This window comes from Bacillus rossius, chromosome 3, assembly GCF_032445375.1.
Source record: "Bacillus rossius redtenbacheri isolate Brsri chromosome 3, Brsri_v3, whole genome shotgun sequence".
Taxonomy (NCBI): domain Eukaryota; kingdom Metazoa; phylum Arthropoda; class Insecta; order Phasmatodea; family Bacillidae; genus Bacillus; species Bacillus rossius.
In genome coordinates, this window is record NC_086332.1 from 87,613,937 (window position 1) to 87,626,446 (window position 12,510).

General features: G+C 38.2%; 1 long non-coding RNA gene across 1 annotated transcript in view; it reads right to left on the reverse strand.

Moving 5' to 3' along the window:
- The window catches only part of LOC134531477 (uncharacterized), a 483,907-nt gene that overhangs the window by 50,783 nt on the left and 420,614 nt on the right, over positions 1-12,510 (reverse strand). The window lies entirely within an intron of this gene.

Sequence of the window (12,510 nt, forward strand, 5' to 3'; positions counted from 1 at the left end):
TTTGAGGTGATGGCTATAGAACTAGAAAAACAAGAAGGAATATAAGGTTGGAAAAAGTGGACTCTTCATTGACAAGGAATTGCCTTTCTTGGGTGCCACTCCGGAAGGTGTTATTGGAGAAAAGGGTCTTGCAGAAGTTAAGTGTCCATCATCTGCAATTGAAAAAGATGTTACTGCAGCAGTTAAACAAGGGAACATCCGATATATGAGTTCGAAGGAGATGAACTGAAACTGAAAAAACACATTCATATTTTTATCAAGTTCAGGGACAGCTGCACATTTCAGAGAGGGAATATTGCATTTTTAGTGTTTGGACATCAGTGGAAAAAGAGATGGCAATATTTCGAATTGAAAGGGATGACAATTTTTGTAAACAAGAGATGGAACCACATCTTAAAAAATTCTATTATAACTGCATTTTGCCAGAACTGGTGGACCCTAGGCATACGAGGAGCATGGAAATTCGAGACCCTCCATACATTATTGACGCTATTGAAAAAAGAGCAAGAAAAAAATTTGCTGCTGTCAAGACTTGTTCAGCTGCTCATTAATTACCTCTGTAGCGTATCTTCTTAAAAAATGTGGAAATATAATATGTATTTTTTCTTAAAGTATTTATTGCGATATGACATTATTATATAAGAAAATTTAAACTCAGTGCGCTGTTAAATTATGCTTGTAAAAGCAGACCATCTAAATTTACTCAACTGTATCCATAAACTCATATGTTTATTGTCTTTGTGGTGTGCAAATGTGTTCAAATTCAATTATATTTGATTAAATAAGATGTATTTGTACAACTTCATACATTAACTTTTTTTTTCTTCAGAAAAGCCAAAAATAATTTGTACAGATAAATCGATGATTGTTATTTTCTGAACAGTTATTGGGTGGAGATGCATACAAATATTTTAAACAGCAAATTGTAAACAATCTAAACATGAAAAAAATACAAGGTAGAAAAAATAACATGATTCTGTGCCGTATTGAAAATGCATTTTGGCACAATTATCATTACCACACTTCTTTTTAAAATCAATAATAATTGATATTGACAATGTTGCAAATATTCTATTTCTAAAGGAATAAAGAGTTAAAAATACATGATATGACATGCTAAGTTATCGCGTCATTATTTCAAAAAAAAACTATTCACAAACAACTGGTTTGTTTACGTTTGGAATAAAAACTGTGAACACTAGTCACACACCGTAAAAGCCACACATCTTCCTGTATACTCACTTCATGTTATAGAATGGGGAAAGTCCGGGTGAACAAAATTACGATTTTTGCCTCATAACGTCACCATGTTTCGGATGACTTAAGACGACTTGTTCCGTAATTTTTTAAACTGCAAATACAATTTGCAGCAACAAATAGTACCTGTGACTATGTTATATGACTTCGTTGAGCAAAGAGATGCATTTCAACCTGTTGTTGAAACAAACATATTTTTATGTAGGAATGTTTGTTAACTGATTGTTTCATCAGTGCACGCTTCAATTCGTTTGTAGTCGTATGATAAATTGTAGTTTAGTACGTACATTTAAATCTAATACGTATTTTATGATGAACGAAATTGTATATATATATATATATATATATATATATATATATATATATATATTACCGGAAGGGTGAAAAATCATGTAAACTGTTGATTAGTTATTTCTGAAACCCAGTAATAATATAACTACGTTCGTACATAGTATAAAATTGAAAATTTGGAAAATATTATTCTTTATTTGATTGTAATCATATTACTTTCTTGCTGGTGGACACGTAATAGCACACAACTTGAAGGATAACCAGACCCAAGTGTATAACTGAATTATTAATTATTATATAACTCAAGTCACAACTTAATTATTTAAGTAAATCATTGCTTGCCAATAATTGGCACAAATCAATTTTAATTTCTTAGTCAGCAAGGTTTAAAACTACAAACGAAAAATTTCCCAGCAAGGAAGTGTGCATGTGTCCGCGTATGCGTACCTGTGTTGTTTATGCTTAGGTATGCGCACTTGCTATGCTATGTATGCATTATTTTTGACTAGGTAACACGTAGGCCTACATATTTCCGACTATGATATTAAAATATGTAATATTTTTTGGTTAAATATAACGGAAAATGCATTTGATTCGTTATATGGATATGAGTTTCGTAGTTATGACAGCTCCATAGAACTTGCAATGAAAGTTCGGCGCAGCTCCGAAAGCTTGGAAAATGAGAGATCTCTGAGAATAAATACTCCAGCCAATAGTCTTCTCTAGTGTAAATAACCTGGCCAGGGGAGAGAATTGGGAGGTTGGTGGGCAATGCGCTCAACACAACGCCAAGTGCGGCCTTTATCCACTGACGTATAGTAAATAACTGTCTCTCGAAGGTAACGCGACACCGCGACAACACTAGACTCGAGGACAGAGCGATAGCGGGTACGGAACACCGCGATCTTTCCTAAAAGACACTGTAAGCTGGAATGACGGCGGGGTGGAAAGTGTTTCCCCCACTCCGCCTCCCAGTCGAAGTGACGCGCCGCCAAGATAACCAATCCACGTCTCCTCCTTCCAGCTATGTCCCGCCCACCTTGCACGATGCCGTAAGCGCAGAACCCGCTGGCGGAGTTGCGCCCTGTCTGTATAGGCCTCTTAAGTATTGAATATAATTTAAAACACTCAATTGGTATCTGGCATTAGTCTCAGTAACTAATATGAATTCCGATTTGGGATCTGACGCTGTATCGAAAGAACATAGGTGTAAGTTTTGCAGTAAAGAGTTTATCTTGAGAAAGAATAAAAGACAACACGAGAAGAATGACTGTGTTAAAAATCCACTGCGCAATATGATAAGTTGTGTTCGATGTAGCAAGTCGTCTACGCGGAGAGAGAGCCTAAAAAGACATGGCAGAACTTGTAGCGCCAAGCCTGCGTACAAGCTAGAGGACAACGATCAATCTACTAGCCTAAGGAAGAGTGATCTGCATTACGACAATAATTTTCTTGGCTCTTCCGATCTCGACAAAGAACTTAATTTGAAGAAGGTTGATGATTTACGGAAGAATGAAGACAATGGAAGAATCCTTAACGTGAAAAGTGAGAATATATTCCAGCCGAATTCAAGTAGATCTTTCCTACTTTGTAAAAATGATGGACTCCTAAAAAGGAAGCATGAAGACGATGAAGACACTTCAACATCATCAACATCGAATTATTACGGTAAATTGGGTGAAGACGATTCCTTCTACGGTGATTGTTACAGTGACTCTGAGGCTGTTGACAAAGACATAGACTATGATGAAGCACCTAAAGCTGCCAAGATCGAAGAATGTGGCAGTGTCCTGAGACCGAAACGATGGAAACGACGTGATATATTAAATAAATCTGATCAAGCTTGTGATGATCACCATCTCAAACATGAAAGTTACCCTGAGGTTGGTGGTAAAACGGAAGACATCAGAGATCATAATATTTATTATAAAGGTGCAAGGAAGATGGTGGTAGAAGAGAATGATTATACTTCATGGAAAGATCCAAACATATTGGTTGACCGGCTAAGACTTCTAAATGGTTCGCTTTGTGCAGGAAACTATTCGTGCATCAAAGAAATATCCTTCATACTCAAGGAACTAAGGAATGCTGGCTACATACAATAATGGCTTTTTTTACTTGCATTTGTATAATGTAAAGCAATAAAATAAATAATTTAAATTATAAGAATTTAATGTTTTTATTTTTGTATTCTGATTTCTAACTAAGACTTAGATCTCGTAACTTGTGCTTCCTTTTAGCCTTTTTTTGTTGATGGAGCTTCCAAATGTGCTGCCTTTTCGATGATGGTGCTTCCAAATGTGCTGCCTTTTCGTTGTCGGTGCTTCCAAATGTGCTGCCTTTTCGTTGTCGGTGCTTCCAAATGTGCTGCCTTTTCGTTGTCGGTGCTTCCAAGTGTGCTGCCTTTTCGTTTTCGGTGCTGCCAAATGTGCTGCCTTTTCGTAGTCGGTGCTGCCAAATGTGCTGCCTTTTCATTTGTCGGTGCTTCCAAATGTGCTGCCTTTTCGTTGTCGGTGCTTCCAAATGTGCTGCCTTTTCGTAGTCGGTGCTTCCAAATGTGCTGCCTTTTCGTTGTCGGTGCTTCCAAATGTGCTGCCTTTTCGTTGTCGGTGCGTCCAAAATGTGCTGCCTTTTCGTTGTCGGTGCTTCCAAATGTGCTGCCTTTTCGTTGTCGGTGCGTCCAAAATGTGCTGCCTTTTCGTTGTCGGTGCTTCCAAATGTGCTGCCTTTTCGTTGTCGGTGCTTCCAAATGTGCTGCCGTTTCGTTGTCGGTGCTTCCAAATGTGCTGCCTTTTCGTTGTCGGTGCTTCCAAATGTGCTGCCTTTTCGTTGTCGGTGCTTCCAAATGTGCTGCCGTTTCGTTGTCGGTGCATCCAAATGTGCTGCCTTTTCGTAGTCGGTGCTGGCACATGTGCTGCCTTTTCGTTGTCGGTGCTTCCAAATGTGCTGCCTTTTCGTTGTCGGTGCTTCCAAATGTGCTGCCTTTTCGTTGTCGGTGCGTCCAAAATGTGCTGCCTTTTCGTTGTCGGTGCTTCCAAATGTGCTGCCTTATCGTTGTCGGTGCTTCCAAATGTGCTGCCTTTTCGTTGTCGGTGCTTCCAAATGTGCTGCCTTTTCGTTGTCGGTGCTTCCAAATGTGCTGCCGTTTCGTTGTCGGTGCTTCCAAATGTGCTGCCTTTTCGTTTTCGGTGCTGCCAAATGTGCTGCCTTTTCGTAGTCGGTGCTGCCAAATATTTTTTATTAAAATTTTATTAAATGATTTTTTTAATAAATTTTAAAATATTTTTTATTAAAATCGGATAATAAATGAAGATTTTAAAGATGGCGACCGCAACGAAAATTGCAACGGTGACGTCATCATCCAATATGGCTACCATGGCATCCTAATATTCAAGGTCATGACCTTGGAGGCTTAAAGCGGCTAGCTCTAAGGATGCTTAAGCCACTTTCAGGAATTTGGGTTCTTTCTAAGGCAAAACGGCTTTTGAGGATTTTCGAAATCATAATTTTTGAATTGTGGAATTTTTTGAGATTTTTTGGCGGAATATTTTTCCACATAAATGGAAATTTTGAAGATTTTTGAGGAATTTTGGGTAAATTTTGCCCAATTTTGGCGGATTTTGGCGATTTTTGAGGATCAAATTCAAGGTCAAGGTCAAAGGTCAAGGTCACAACCATCCAAGAAGGCCGCCGTGACGTCACAATCCAATATGGCGGACACCGGCACCGGCACCACCGTCTGAGGCCTGATCTCGGAACCCCATTCACATACTACTATTATAATAGTAATCAGATTTTTAAAATGCAAAATTAATTTACCTTTACTGCCGAAATTGTTGTTGTAATAAGCAATGAAAACCACAGATTAAAATCCGTCGAGAATATTATTGTTTTTATGTCTTTCAGTGCTCAAAATGATATGCAATTGTGGCCCCGGCCACGAAATTTTATTTATAATTCATTATTAATAACACCCCTCGCGTTAAACAAAGAAAAATATGTATTAAGGAGTGCCTGGTTCCCGCGATAGCGGTTAGATATCGCGATTCATTCGTTTCGCGTCCGTCACCGTAGATGACAGCACAGTAGGGGAATAATATTATTTCGTTTTTATAACACTATTTTATAACAAATTCGCATCCCAAATACACCAAACTTATTTATAATGTGTTACAATATTTTTTAAAACATTGTGCAAACGATCCCGGGTGTAATTTGAATTATTATGTGTAACTGTAAAACACAATTGTTCGTTAAAAAACGTATTTGAATATTCAACATTACTTTTAAATAACGGTACCGATTGTGCTGAAAATCGGTGGAAAATCGTTAAATGACATAATATTAATAATTCAAACGACGAAAACATGATTGAAAAGTCAAATCGATGGTTGTTCCAATCGAGTGGAAGAGAGATGCCACGCATGCGTACAATGAGCATAACAGGACACATTCGTAGTGGGACAATGTGCGTTACGGGACACTTTTTCGTGCGTGCAGCCGGCGTTCATCGATTTATTAGACGTTGTCACGTCAAAAAAAAAACTAACTTTAATTTTCATGCAAATAATTAATAGAAATAATATAAAAAAGCACTGGAGGGATACTATTAATACGGTTGGTAAAGTATAAATTATATCAAATTAATTAAAAAAATAAGTTGTCTGTAAAGTCGGTTTACGGACGATAGTTTAACGTGACAACGACATGACAAAACATTGATGAAATGATTGCATACTTTTATGAATAACATTGAATCATTTTTATTGAATGATCACTATTTTGTAAGGATACATAGAAGGATTGAAATGAAATCTACATTTTAATTGATAAATTTACTTTTATTTGCACTCATTAATTCAAACATGTTTATTACTTTAACGAACAGATTATTTTAACTATAACTTTTATACATGTTAGATATTTAACTTCTTCCAATCTGTGTTATTCTGTTCAGGATAGGACGATGATAGGAAAAGTAGGAAACGAATGGGAGTGTTTCAAGTTTAATGTGCCTCGAAAAAGTCAAATCGATGGTTGTTCTAATCGAGTGGAAGAGAGATAGATGCGGCGCAAGCGTACAATGAGCGTAACGGGACACATTCGTAGTGGGACAATGTGCGTTACGGGACACTTTTTCGTGCGTGCAGCCGGCGTTCATCGATTTATTAGACGTTAGTAGTATAGGAATGACGGAGCTGGCACTGGCGCTGGCGCGTGGAGCCGGAGCCGGTGTCCGCCATATTGAATTGTGACGTCACGGCGGCCATCTTGGAGGAGTGTAACGGGACATAGCGTAACGGGACAAGTTTGACCTTGACCTTTGACCCTCAAAATTCGCCAAAATTGGGCAAAAATTGCCCAAAATTCCTCAAAATTAGTCAAAATTTACATTTCTGTGAAAAAAGGTTCCGCCAAAAATTCTCAAAAAATTCCTCAATTCGAAAATCAGGATTTCGAAAATCCTCAAAAGTCGTTTTGCCCTAGAAAGAACCCCAATTCCTAAAAGAGGCTTAAGCATCCTTGTCTACAGCCTCCGATAAGCCTCTGACGTCATCTAGGATTATGACCGCCATCTTGGATGGTTGTGACCTTGACCTTTGACATTGACCTTGACCCCGGCGGCCATTTTGGATCCGCCATCTTGGATCCGCCATTTTGGATGACGTAATTGTATGTTCTCGAAAATTCCGGTGATGTGATTGCCGCCATATTGGATGATGACGTCACCGGTGCAATTTTCGTTATGGCCGCCATCTTTAACTTTTTTATTTATTATCCCATTTTAATGAAATTTTTTTTAAAAATTATGAAAAAATTCAAATAATAAAATTTTAATAAAAAATATTTAAAAAATAAACTTTTACGACACGGAGTTCGGATTCCTCGGTTCGAACCCGGTGAGGGCAAAAAAAATGGCGACCGATCATTCCCTCACAGTGACTGCTGGCATACTGACTCCCACCACTTTTTTCATAGCATATATATAATCCGGCAGTATGACGTCATGTACGCCATCTTGAAATTTGGACGCCATCTTGAAAATCTTTATTTATTATCCGATTTTAATGAAAAAATTCCAAACTTCATCAAAAAATTAACGTATTTGAATTCTGTTTGATTATATCGATGTACGTCCTTGGTTCGATTCCCGGCGAGAGTAAACGGTCGATCCTTCCTCCATGAAAGCTACCTAGACTGATCTACCACCACCAGTACCAAGGTATATATCATCAACTGGTATGACATCATGTCCGCCATCTTGTCTTCATCCGCTGGAAACCACCATCTTGTTTTCGTCTGCTAGAGTGTGCCGATACCATGTAGTATAATTATCTGGTCACTATACTTGTGTCCTCAACTGTTGACATTGAACATTGACCTTGAAATTTGACCTTGACCTTGAAATTTGACCTTGACCTTGAAATTTGACTTTGTCCTTGTCGACCATCATGGATTCGACATTTTATGTTCAGTACATGCTACCAGGAGCTACCACCTGCTGAAGTACTCCATCTTGTGTGTACTTGTATTATAGAGTACATTTCCATCTGGATAATTTTATTCTAACCCGCTACAGTGCAGTAATCATTTATTAGCGAGGTGCCCCCCGCCATCTTGAAATTCGGCCGCCATCTTGAAATCATGTAATAATGTAGCTATAAAAGCGGGAAAAAATCCAAAATTCATAAAAAAAATCACTCATTAACTTACATATTTATTCGATCCGCTCCAGTCCTTGGTTCGATCCCTGAATGATGCAAAACATTTAATTTTATATAAAAAATAATAATTTCAATAAACCATGTTCAAAATTCTTAAAGAGACTTTAAATCCTCTACTACCATCAACATATCAGACATCAAGACCACCATATTGGAAATTCGTAATTGTAATGCTAGAGATTCGGGAAAAAGTTCAAAATTCATTAAATAAATTTGTAATATATATACTGATTGATTAGATCGACTAAGGTCCTTGGTTCGATCCCTGGCCGATACAAAACAACAACTTTAATTTTAAAAAAGTACCAGAAAAGTGTAAGGTTCGAGAAATAAAACACCTCAAAGTCTTTTACAAACATAATATTTATTACACAATTTCTTTCCTACTACAGAATCACTTGCGAAAGCCAGCAATCTTATAAACATTTAGCCCCGCATTGACGTGCAACGACTACTTCTTAGCTCCAAATGGCTCCCACAGCTCCAACAGCCTCCAAATGCTTAACACAGCTCCAAATGGCTCCAAATGCTCCTAACGGCTCCAAATGCTCCAAATGTCTCCAGCAGCTCCAAATGCTTGACAGCTCCAAATGCTTCAAAAGGCTCCAAATGCTCCAACAGCTCCAAAAAAAGGCTCCAAATGCTCCAATAGCCTCCAAATGCTTAACACAGCTCCAAATGGCTCCAAATGCTCCAAACGGCCTCCAAATGCTTGACAGCCTCCAAATGCTTGACAGCTCCAAATGGCTCCAAATGCTCCAAACGGCTCCCAATGCTCCAAATGTCTCCAAAAGGCTCCAAATGCTCCAATAGCCTCCAAATGCTTAACACAGCTCCAAATGGCTCCAAATGGCTCCAACAGCCTCCAAATGCTTAACACAGCTCCAAATGGCTTCAAATGCTCCAAACGACCTCCAAATGCTTGACAGCTCCAAATGTCTCCAGCAGCTCCAAATGCTTGACAGCTACAAATGCTTCAAAAGGCTCCAAATGCTCCAAATAGCTCCAAATGCTCCAAATGGCTCCAACAGCTCCAAAAGGCTCCAAATGCTTCAAAAGGCTCCAATTGTTCCAAGAGCTCCATCTTCAATTGGTTCCAACTGATTCCAATTACTTTTCTTATCGAACTTGGCATGATTACTAACATGTCTTTATTAGTATACATTTTGACTGGCAGTGGTAACGTTTTGTGCACCTTTAAGTTATAAGTTTTATTTAGAAATCAGATTTCGATAAATGGTAGATACCATTTGGAAATAAAATATATTAATTTATCTTCAAGTTTATACACATACATTTAATTTAAGCCATTATTGTATGTAGCCAGCTTCCCTCAGTTCTTTGAGTATGAAGGATATTTCTGTAATGTTCGAATAGTTTCCTGCATAAAGAGATCCATGTAGTAGTCGTAGCCTGTCAACCAATATGTTAGGATCTTCCCATGAGGTATAATCAATCTCTTCTGCTGCGTTCATCATCCTTGCATGTTTATTATAAATATTATGATATCTGGTGTCTTCCGTTTTAACACCAACCTCAGGGTTACTTTCCTCATCGTGCCAGTGATTATCACAAGCTTGATCAGGATAATTTATTTTATTACGACGTTTCCATCGTTTTGGTCTCAAACCTCCATCACAGTCTTCGCTCTTGCATGCTTTTGGTGCTTCAGCACAGTACTCAATAATGTCAACCTTAGATGTGTCAGCACAGTCTTCGTTCACGCCAGCTTCTGATGTGTCACCACAGTCTTCAATCATGTCAGCACCACAAACTTGATCAGGATAATTTATTTTATTACGTCGTTTCCATCGTTTTGGTCTCAGACCGCCATCACAGTCTTCGATCTTGCCTGCTTTAGGTGCTTCAGTACAGTACTCAATCATGTCAGCCTCAGATGTGTCACCACAATCTTCAATCATGCCCGCTTCAGATGATTCATCAAAGTCTTCGACCTTGTAAGCTTCAGATGGTTCTCCATCTTTCTCATTTTCATGGAGACTACTAGATATTGGAGTAAATATATTTTCATTTCTAATGTGGTTACAACTTCCTTCGTTTGTTTTAAATTTTAAATTATTATCTTGATCTAGATCAGTAATTTTAGCATTAGCTTTTTCGCCTTCGTTCCTCTTCCGCGATGTTGTAGCCCAGTCTTCGTTATCTTTATTCATCTTAATTGTACAGGTCTTGTAATGTCTATCCAAGTAATATCTTCTACCAAAGGATTTCTGACACTGACTGCAATGAAATGGTTTTTGACAAGGACCCAAATTACACTCGCTTCTCTCATGTCGTTTAGCATTCTTTCTCAAGGTAAACACCTTGCTACAGTATCTACAGTGATGACGTTTCGATACAGCTACGAATCCCGTTTCAGGATTCATATTAGTTACTGAGACTAATGCCAGATGCAAACTAAGAGTTTTAAATTAGATATATTACTTAAATAAATTTTTTTATTATTTCATCAGCGAGAATTAATTTATCTCATTCAAAGGTACTTGTTGCAAGTAGTTCTGCTTTTCAACAACAGATGTCGCCACATGTTACTTGCAGGTAAATAATATTTAGTTCTTTTATGCGGGATGCGGGATGCTCACTAACGATCGCAATAGAACGATAGTAGTATATAATAGTATGTCCGAGATCTGGCTTCTGGCTGTGGAGCCGAGAGCCGACTCCGCCATCTTGGATTTGTGACGTCACGGTGGCAAAAATTCCTCAAAAGTCCTCAAAAATGACTCAATGTGATTTAAAAATTCCCGTTTTAAGAAAAAAATCCCGTTTTCGAGGGAAAAATTCCCGTTTCGAGGGAAAATTTCCCGTTTTAGTCCGTAAAAATCCCAGCGGCTAGAAATGTCCTTAAAGAGGCTTAAGCATCCTTAACTCAAGCCTCAGTTAAGCCTCTATCAGGACTTGACCTTGACCTCGACGGTCATCTTTATCCGGGGACAGGCTTCAGGATGTGGAGCCGAGAGCCGAGCCACATCTCTGACGTCACGTCCATCTCTGACGTCACGTCGGCCATCTTGGATAAGCGTAACGGGACACAGCGTAACGGGACATAACGTAACGGGACAAGTAGATCACGGCGGCCATATTGGATCCGCCATCTTTAAATCGAGCGCCCCACTCATTATGATGAAATTTTCGTCTCTGTCGCCATATTGATTTTTTTCTGTTACACTGGAGGCCGCCATCTTGGATACCGTCGAATATGTTTCTGCTGTTTGTTCCTAGAGAGCGCCAGAGTCGCTCTGTGTCGTCACACAAGGTCGATGTTCCATTACCTACCATTGCTATTATAGTCCTTATCGAAATATTAAATTTTTTTATTTATGAAAAATATATCGGAAGCGCTGTGATTCGAACCAGCGCAGCTCTGATCTCTAGGTAGGAAAACGCACGCCTTTAACCGCTCGACTATCGAGACATTTACCATACTGAGAATTAAATAAGGTATATAAAAAAATAACATGCATATTCGGACTTGTAATTTTTTTTTAATTTTAAGTAATAATAGCACTACCTGTTCAAGACAGATCCGCAATCTTGTATTAAGACGTAACTGTTGCAATTATCGTTACGGCCGCCATCTTTAAAATCCGTAATTCTTATACTAGAGATGCGGGAAAAAGTTCAAAATTCATTAAATAAATCACTCATTAATTTACATATTGATTCGATCGATTCCCGTCCTCGGTTCGATACCCGATCGTTGCAATAATGTTTAATCTTATGTAAAAAAAATAATTTAAATAAACCATGTTCAACATTCGTAAAGAGACTCTAAATCCTCTACGACCACCATCCTATCAGACATCAAGACCACCATATTGGAAATGTGTAATTTTAATGCTAGAGATCCGGGAAAAAGTTCATAAATCATTAAATAAATTTCCGATCAATATACTGATTAATTAGATCGACTAAGGTCCTTGGTACGATCTAGGATGATGCAAAAAAAAATTAAATATAACATCAATTTAACATAATAGTAACAGGTTCGAGGAATTAAACACCGCAAGTTCTTTTACAAACATAATATTTATTACATAATTTCTATTCTACTACAGGATCACTTACGAAAGCCAGCAATCTTATAATCATTTAGTTCCGCAGCGGTGTGAAATTACAAATTTTTAGCTCCAATCGGTTTATACTAGACAGAGTCCAGCCAGAACCTTTACAGACATAGTCCACCTCTTCTTGACAGAGTTTCTGGATACCGTTT